Source organism: Solanum verrucosum, unplaced genomic scaffold (assembly GCF_900185275.1).
Source record: "Solanum verrucosum unplaced genomic scaffold, falcon-dt-bn FXZP01000080.1, whole genome shotgun sequence".
NCBI lineage: Eukaryota > Viridiplantae > Streptophyta > Magnoliopsida > Solanales > Solanaceae > Solanum > Solanum verrucosum.
The window spans coordinates 898,164-907,395 of record NW_026020097.1 but is presented as its reverse complement, the minus strand read 5'-3'; the positions used below and the strand labels follow the sequence as shown (position 1 = coordinate 907,395).

The following is a 9,232-nucleotide window of genomic DNA, read 5'->3' as shown; positions in this document are numbered from 1 at the left end:
ACAAGTATGCCAGTTGGAATGCTAAAACAAGATATAGGCTTGAAAGGAATCTGAAGAAAACACTTACCTTGGCTCTTATCAACTCATGAATAAACTTAATTTAGAATAAAGCAATGAAACACATGCATTATATGAAAAGCTTTATAAAATAGTAAAAGCAATTTAGTTCATTAAATAAAATGCAATAACAAACTCAACTTTACTCATATACAAAGTATTATATTTTAGGTGGGACTTTCTCTAACCGACAACCAACACTATTAGCCTAAGTGGTGATACAATGTCTTTTGACACGCTGCCAGAACGGTCCTATACTTTGCCGTCATACAGAACCTACTTAACTTTGTGAATCCACTAGCTTAATTATGTGATCATCTAAAAAGTATGACCCATTATTACCCATGATGACTACATGGTTTATGGAGACTTGAGTTAATATGAACTTGCATTGCCATATCGGTGCTCAATACTACTGTCACGCCCCGAGCCTACACCCTGGACGTGGCCGACACTCGTGTCCCAAATTCGGTGCTCAAGACTACTCCCAAAATTACTTTAGCTCATAAGTGTTTTAAACACATCTTTCTTTGGTTTGAAATAATTGCTCAAACTACCCTCTTAAAAGAGGTAATTGCTCTTGAAAACTCTTTCTAAAAGGAACATATCAAAACCATATTTTAATATGATCATTGATGACTCGAGAAGTCATACTACATAAACATTGATGGTATATCTAGAGACCATACTGTTTAAACATTGATGACATACTCGATTGTCATACTAATAATGCTTTAGAAACTCTTTCGCAAAACTCATCTTTTCTTAAAAGAGATAGTACTAAAATTGCCCAAAACTCTTTTGGAAATCTCAGTTTCCTCTCATCTTAAATGTGAAAACATTTATAAACTTCTTTGGGAATACTTAGTTCCCTAATAACTTTTGAGAAATGAACTTGACTCTTTACTCTTGGATTAACTTGAAACTCTATACTCTTTACTTAACTTGAAACTCTATACTCTTTACTTAACTTGAAACTCTATACTCTTTACTTAACTTGAAACTTGAGCCTAAAAATGAAGTTAAAATGTTCAATAAAGACTCTTGAAAAACTTTAAAGACTTGCTTTGACTTACTTCTTAACTTCTAAGCTTGACTCTAACTTCACTTGACTTTGATCCTAACTTTCCTTGAATTGGATTAGGGATTCAAGGGTAATGATCTCATGTTTATGGATGAGTTCGGGATATCTAGATGTACCTTAGAGTGTTGAAAACAACTATAAAACATAGGTACATTACCAAGGAACATGCATGAAAAAGTGGGGAAGGAATGGGAAAGATTGGCGTCCTTGGCGCTTTGAGAGGCGCGGGGCACCTGCCTTCAGACTTCAGAGGGGACTGCTGGGCGCTCTGCAAGGCGTCCCACCCCAAGGGGGAAACTTCAGAACCCCTGTTGGGGCGCGCTGGCTGGCGCGACGCCCCAACCTTTTCCCCCAAAAATCCGACTTTTCTCCTTTGTTCTTCCAACTCTAAACCTTCTTAACTTCGAAGGTTCCAGCCCCAAACACTTAGAATCATAAAACCCCTTAATATACAATGGATTCAACTCGAAATCACAACCGGAAACATGCACCAAACCAACAAGAAACTTCAACAACACAACCAGAACTTCAACAAACACAACCACAAACTTCAACAAATAGAGCCAATCTTTTCTAGAAATTAAAACAAGTTGGTGTGTGGGGGAACGAACCAACCCAACACTATGATCTCACATACCTTAATAGGGATCACCCCCAACGAAATCCACGACGATCTCTACGAACCTTGCTCCTTCTCCTCTTCTTCTCTCTCAAAGACCTAACCCTCACTTTTTAAAAGGGAAAACTGATTTAAAATCAGTCTAGACCCTTAATATAACCAAAAGAAATGGTTAGGGAAAAGACCAAAATACCCTTACAAATTCGGATGAACTTCCCTGTGCCAACAACCCAACTTCCAAAGGGCATAACTCACTCATACCAACTCGAAATCGAGCAAACTCGGCGGCATTGGAAAGATCACTCCAAGATCTTTCCAAACATAACTTGAAATACACATAACTCATCTTGAGCTAGGAGTTATGACCGTCTGTAGTTGACCAAAAATTCATTTTTTTCCATACTTGGCTAAATTTCCATATTTTTAATTCTTTCCAAAAAAATGACTATTTCCAATTCTAAGCTTCTTCATAGCTATTTCAAATTGCCGGATGTTACAATATCTCCCCCTTGGGAACATTCGTCCACGAATGAGATTACTTTTACTAAGCTATATTGCCAATCCTCTTGACTATGCGATAGGTAATCATCTCAATTATCCTTGAAACCAATCCCACAATCCACCTTGATACCTCAAAACACCATCTCCCCCTTGTTCAAAAGCCATCACAACTTATGAACATTTTGCCCGTAATTCCAGCAAGATAGGGTCTTGGTCTTTCTCACCTTTTACTTCTGGCACTAGTGATGGGTCAGACCCATTCATCATCACTATTCCTCCTTGTGGAATCCATAAGACTAACTCCCAGGCGTGCAAGTCAGTGCACATCTCTTGCTAATTTTCTCTGTTCTTCCTCAACATGGGCGGTGCTACCCATAGACAACTTGCTTAAGGAATCAACAACAACATTTGCCTTACCAGGGTGATAAAGAAAAATCATGTCATAACCCTTGAGTAACTTTAACCACTCTCTCTCTGTCTGAGATTAAGCTCATTCTAAGTGAACACACCCACATGAACATCATACAACAGTGACGCCATATCTTCAAAGCGAAAACTACAACAGGCAACTCTAGCTCATCACATTACACCCTGATTCGCCTAAACTCGACTACTATTCTCAAATCCATTTTAGTTCAGATACTGAGTATGTACTCAAGAACCAAATGTCATAACTGGGTAGTAGTCAACTTCTCTTTCCATTCCTGAAAGTTTTCCTCACAAGCTTCAGACCGTTGAAACTTCACTGTTTTCCGAGTCAACCAGGTCAAATAAAACTCTTCTCTAACAGATCCCTTTAACTTCTCTTTCACTCTTTCAACTCTGCTGGTGCCATTCTATATGGAGAAAAAGAGATAGGACAAGTGTTTGGAATGATGTCTTACCAAAATCTATTTCTCTCTCAGGAGGGTCTCCAGGTAGGTCATCAGGAAAAACTTCTGGAAACTCTCTTACTATAGGAACTAACTGAAAAGGAGGTATCTCAACACTAGAGTCATTAACTCGAACTAAGTGATAGATACAACCCTTCGAAACTAACTTTCTCGCCTTGAGGTACGAAATGAAACGACCCTTAGGCACTGCTGAACTACTACTACACTCTATGACTGGCTCACTAGGTTGCTCAGGTATAACATCAAAGTTCATAGCAACATAAGGAATTACAAAAGATAAACTCGCTATTGGGTCTAGCAAAGCATAAACAGCAAAGTCAAAGACTCGAATCATACTAGTGACAACATCTGGTGAATCCTCTTGTTCTTAGCGACTGGTGATTGCATAGAGGCAGTTTACTCCTCTGCCTATACTAGAAGTAGCTCCTCTAGGTACCATCCTGTCTGGGGGAGCAACTGATGCAGCTTGGGCCCTATTGCTCAGATTTCTACTACCTTGCTTGTTCTTAGGGCACTCTTTCATTATGTGACCCTCTTGTCCATACTTAAAACAACCTGTCTGGCCATCACAACACTTACCTGGGTGGGTTCTATCACACCTAGCACATGCAGGAGCCTTACTACCCCTTGGTACCATACTGCCTTGAGGATAGGCAAGTCTACCCCTGAAACTATGGGAATTTCTATTGTACCCATCTTTGTTCTCAGGTGCAAGTGCACTAGCAGATGGTGGATCAGGTCTCTTCTATTTTTGTGGGAGGGATGACTGATTTTCATCATCCTTTTGATGCCTGAACTCGTCCCCTACTATCTTAGCCCTCTTATCCTTAAACTCTTCTCTATCCTTCAGCTTATCCTCCTCAACTTGTTGTAAATGGATCATAAATCTTGCTAGGTCAATATTCCCTATCAGCATAGCTGCCTTGCCTTCCTTGCTTGATTGACGAGATAACCTAGTAACATATAAACTCATTCTATTCATCATGTCCGCAACCATCTCCGGAGCATAGCGGGAAAGTTGCGTGAACTTCAGACTGTACTTATGAACACTCATAGACTCCAGATTAAGGGTGAGAAACTCTTTTATCTTTGCCTCACGCAACTCACGAGGAAAGAAACGCCCCATGATAGCACTCTCAAACACAACCCAACTCACTACTGGCGCATCCTCAGCCCTATTCTTTTTCCATTGGTCAAACTAGATTCTAGCGACACCCTTCAATTGGTATACAACTAGTTCCACCCTCTCCGACTCAGCAATATGCATCACATCAAATACCCTTTTAAGCTCCTCAATGAAGTTCTCCGGATTCTCAGTGATACTTGAACCGGTGAAGCTTGGTGGGTTCATCCTTAAGAGTTCACAGATCCTTGAAGTATCAACCACTTCGTGTCGATTATCTCTCTGCCCAACATGAAAGGTCGCAACTTGACTTAACATCCGGATAGCTTCACGAAAATTAACATATTTGATCTATTCTTGGGTTTTCACTTCCAGGGCATTTGGTAACTCTTGTTCCTCAACACTCTTCATAGCTGGACGAACTCTGACTGCTCTTCGTGGAGGCAAAATCCTCTGAAAACACGCGCAAGCACGAATTAGAAGGAAACTTTTTAGAGATAAACTCTAACGCACGAAATGAATATGAAAGAAGTGAGATAGTTCCTAAATGTTGCAGCCTCCTAATTATAGATGTGGCGCGCTTCACACCGATAACTAGGACTCTACAGACACGGCTTCATAGACTCCCTAGGAGTCTGGAACTCTGTGCTCTGATACCAAGTTTGTCACTCCCCGAGCCTACACCTTGGACGTGGCCGGCACTCGAAGACCATTGCTGGCCCCCAAGTGAACCCTTGACCTGGCTTACTTAACTCAGTGGAAACCTTAACTCAATAGAATAACTATATGCAATGAAAGGTCATAAGACAACTTAACTGATAAAATCTGGCCAAAAAGGTAAGTAGAGTCTCAAAATAAAATATCTATATATATACTTAGATGAGAGACTCGATACTAACAGACTGACTGTCTGACTATCTATGAAGCCTCTATAACACTGATATAGATGTTGGGACAGACCCGTAACATCCTAATAAAACAAAACTAAGAAGAACGAAATAACAGAGTCCTCCGAAATGCAAGGAGGCTCACCACTGACTCTAGAGTTCTCAACTGGATCAACGGTGTGCTGGATACTAATCCTGGGTACCTACGTCTACATCATAATAAGATGCGGGCCAACTGGCATCAGTACATGGAATCTACGAGTATGCAAGTTGGACAGCTAAACAACAACTTAAGCTTGAAAGGGATACAAAAGAGAACTTACCTTGGCTTTATTCAACTCAAGCGTAACTGAACTCAATATAAAGCAATAAGACACATGCAATATATAAAGCTTGTAAAACAATTTAAAACAAGACGTCAAAAATCATATTTATAATATCCTAAAAATACCATGCTCCCTCTCAAAGTCTACTTGTGCAATGCATGAATGAAGTTCCATACCCCCATCCATACTAAGCAGAACCCCTCGAGGAACCATGAAATTTCTACTGTGGGAGTTTCTCTAACCAACAGCCACCACTACACTACAAGAAATAGCTTTATTTAAGACCAATATTTAGGGACGAGTTAATAATCCCGTCTCAGAAAGTACATATATTGGGATGAGATTTTATTTCGGTCTTTAATTTTATATGTTATTGTGAAGGTTCTAAATCTGGTCTCTAGAAAAAGTAGTAACTCGTCCCAAATTAAAACTAATTGGGTCTTAATTAGAAATATATTGGAAGGCGGGAACATATTTTCACCAAAAAATTAGCCGCCTAAAAAATCATCAATTCATTAAAATTCTAAAAGGAAAAGAAAACAAATAAAATTAAAGACGCTTCAGTTTTTTCTCAATGAAATAAAAAAGAACCCTATAGCAGCGATCTTCCCTAGCTAACAACCAGCTTCCCTTACAACGATCTTAGCGTGCGTAGCTCTCAACCAAAAATCTGTGTTTTCTCAAAACAGAGAAAACACAGGTCTTCCTAGCAGCAAACGCAACCCAGGTCTCATTGATTAGTGTTTCATCTCTGTTTTCTCAAAACAGAGAAAGCAGAGGTCTTCCTAGCAGTGATCTCCACTCTATATATCTTCTATTCACTCGGATCTCAGGTATGCCTCCACTTCTATAAGTTGATTTAATTTTTCTGTACAGTTGATTTGCTATTTTTTTTGTTTGAGTTGTAACTCATCTTGTTTGAGTTCTTGTTCTCTAAGACTAGATGTTGATCGTTTTCTTAAAAAAAGATTCAGTTTCGTAGTGTGATATGATGCCAAAAGTGAAGGGGATCGATCAGTCCTTGAAGAAGTATGTGTTCCTAAAGATAAATAATAATGAACTAAACTTGAAAAGCGGCACTAACAACTCAATGAGTGAAAACAATATTAAGAGATAATATAGAGAGTGTTCTGTTCAAGTTGAGAAATCTGTTATGAACTACAAGTGAACTACTAACAGGGCAAGTGAGACAAGTGATTGCAGAATATTACAACTGAATAAGTGAAAAAAAGATAGTTTCATTTAGGTCTGAAACTGATGAAATATGTAAAACACAATAGAACTGATGCAAACTGACCTCCTCTGGTGCTGCACATAGAAGATTGAATGAGTGATAGTTTTGTTTGGGTCTGAAAATTGGAAAGCTTGATAACTTTCAAGAAGATGCATTCTAATAGTTGTTTAAAACATTCTTTCATTTTTTTCTAATTGGTTCTCTTATTTCTGTCTACTTGTATATCAGCTGTGCATCCTATTCTGTGAGTTTTTTTCCTTCTCTAAATTTAATTTGTTGATTGTTTTCTTCTTATAGCATAGTGTATAGTGTGTGCCTAAAGAATCAATCATATTTTGACGATTAAATTAACATGAGTTGATGAACGATGAAGAAAGCAATAAGAAACTGATACAAATTACCTCTTGTATGTGATGTACATAGTAGGTAGAAACAACGATAGATTCATTTGGGTTTCAAAACTTGGAAAACTCAAGATTTTTCAATAGTTGCACCATATTTTTTTCTATTCTTGTAAAACAGAATCACTAGCTATTTTTGACAAAACTTTAAGCGCCAAAAATTTTATACAGATAGGTAAATGAAAAGACCAGTTGATCTTCATTGATCTTTTTTCTACTCAAAATTGCAGCTGGTCCTACAAGTTGCCCTAGTTTGAGCTCGATCTTAAGAACGCATTGCAACTGATCAAGGTTGTCACTCTGCCCTAATCTTAACTTTTTTAGCTTAATCTTGGCGTTCCTCTGCACTAATCGTTTCTTTTTCTTTGTACATTGCTGCTCTGCTCTAATCGTTTCTTTGTATCATTCCACTACAACTTTTCTCAAAACAGAATTCTCTGATCGAGTTGTTGTGTTTATGTTTTATTGATGTCCTCTGCCCTAATCATTTTTTTCTTTGTATCAGTGCTGCTCTGCCCTAATAGTTTCTTTGTATCGTTCCACCCTAGCTTTGCTTGAAACAGAATTCCAGGTTGGTTCGTCTTCTGATCGAGTTGTTGTGTTTCTTCCATATGTTTTATTGATGTCGTTTTTTTCATTGTTGTGTTCAAGCTACTCTTTTTGTTCTTCCTCTTGTTTTAGCAATAAATAGGTTAATAGTTTCAAAATCTGGTCTCTTTTCTATTGTAAGATTAGTGGGAAGATTATTGGATTGCAATTTTAATAAATAATTTGATTTTGTAAAGTGTATTTTGTGTCTCAAGATTTTTTTAACTTTTTTTGAAGTATAACAGCCAAGTAAACTCATTGATTAGGAAACCTGATACTGATCACTGAGAACACTAGGTTCAGAATATTTTAATTAAGTTGCAAGGAAGGTACATTATTTTAAGTGATTCCGGGTCAATCATAAGCACCTTACAGGCTGAATTCACGAGCGAAACGGGTGTATCTGCAGCAATTTCACTAGCCAAAATTGATTCCTTGAGCCAATGGTAGTTCAATTCCATAGTTGATTGTACAAATTGAGTGTCTCATATATTGTTTCGAAGAATCACTTCCTGCATAACAACCATCACCAGTACCTTTCTCACCTCCAAAAGCACCGCCAATTTTAGCTTCATTTGTTGGGATATTTACATTAACGATGCCACAATCACTTCCCTTGAGGTTTAATCCACTTAAATATATATTATCTGGATTTAAGGTGAAGATGGAACTACTTAAACCTTGAGGGACAGAGTTGTTGATTTCAACTGCTTCTTCCAGTAATTTGATATGAAGCTTACATTTGGCCTCAAACATTCTTCTTGTTAGCTGCAGAATTGATGTGTCTATGCCGAGTGGTGCAAAACTTTCAATTCATCTAAGGCATAGTGCTAAACTGATCACTTTCATCCACAAATCTAACAAATTGACTACCCCGTTATGTGCCATATTTCTCTATCTATTACAGCCTTAACTCCATTGATTGAGGCATACTTGGCCCTGAATGTCTTCTGAAACATGTAATCTGTGAAATCAGCTGCCAAGTCATCTACCAAAATATAGTACATTTAGTAGTATCATCTGAATGTTTTTCACCCGAATCATCAAGTCCTGCCCAGTTGAGCCTAAAATTTTGCTTAATATTAGGCATCAAGGTACCATTCTATACTTGTATTTGTGCAACTGCATAACTAATAAATCGATATATAGTGAGGGAAAATAGTGTTCTGGAGTTTGGACTTATAGCCAATGTAGCATATAGTTTCAATTACTAGTTTTCTTGATTTTTTTCTTTATGTATTTGTTTGAGGATGCGACTAAGTCATTCTTAACTTTATGAGAAGTTAGTTATGAGCCAAGACTTTTTAATCACAAGCGACTACAAACAAAAAATTTTTTGAATAACAAACGACTATTTTGTATAAGTACAAAGCTATAGAAGATTACATGTTTTAAGATGAGTAATCTTTTATGTTTCTTAGTGCAATCTGATTATTATTTTTTGTTAAAAAATGCATTTCATTCATTTTTGGAATCCAAAAAGTCACGGGTGATAGTGAGTTGTACAATAAGCCTCCCT

At 37.7% G+C, this 9,232-nt stretch overlaps 1 pseudogene; it reads right to left on the bottom strand.

The window, feature by feature from the left end:
• Positions 1-3,347: 3,347 nt before the first annotated feature.
• Positions 3,348-8,720, bottom strand: LOC125824848 (uncharacterized; annotated as a pseudogene).
• Between the last annotated feature and the right edge of the window lie 512 nt (positions 8,721-9,232).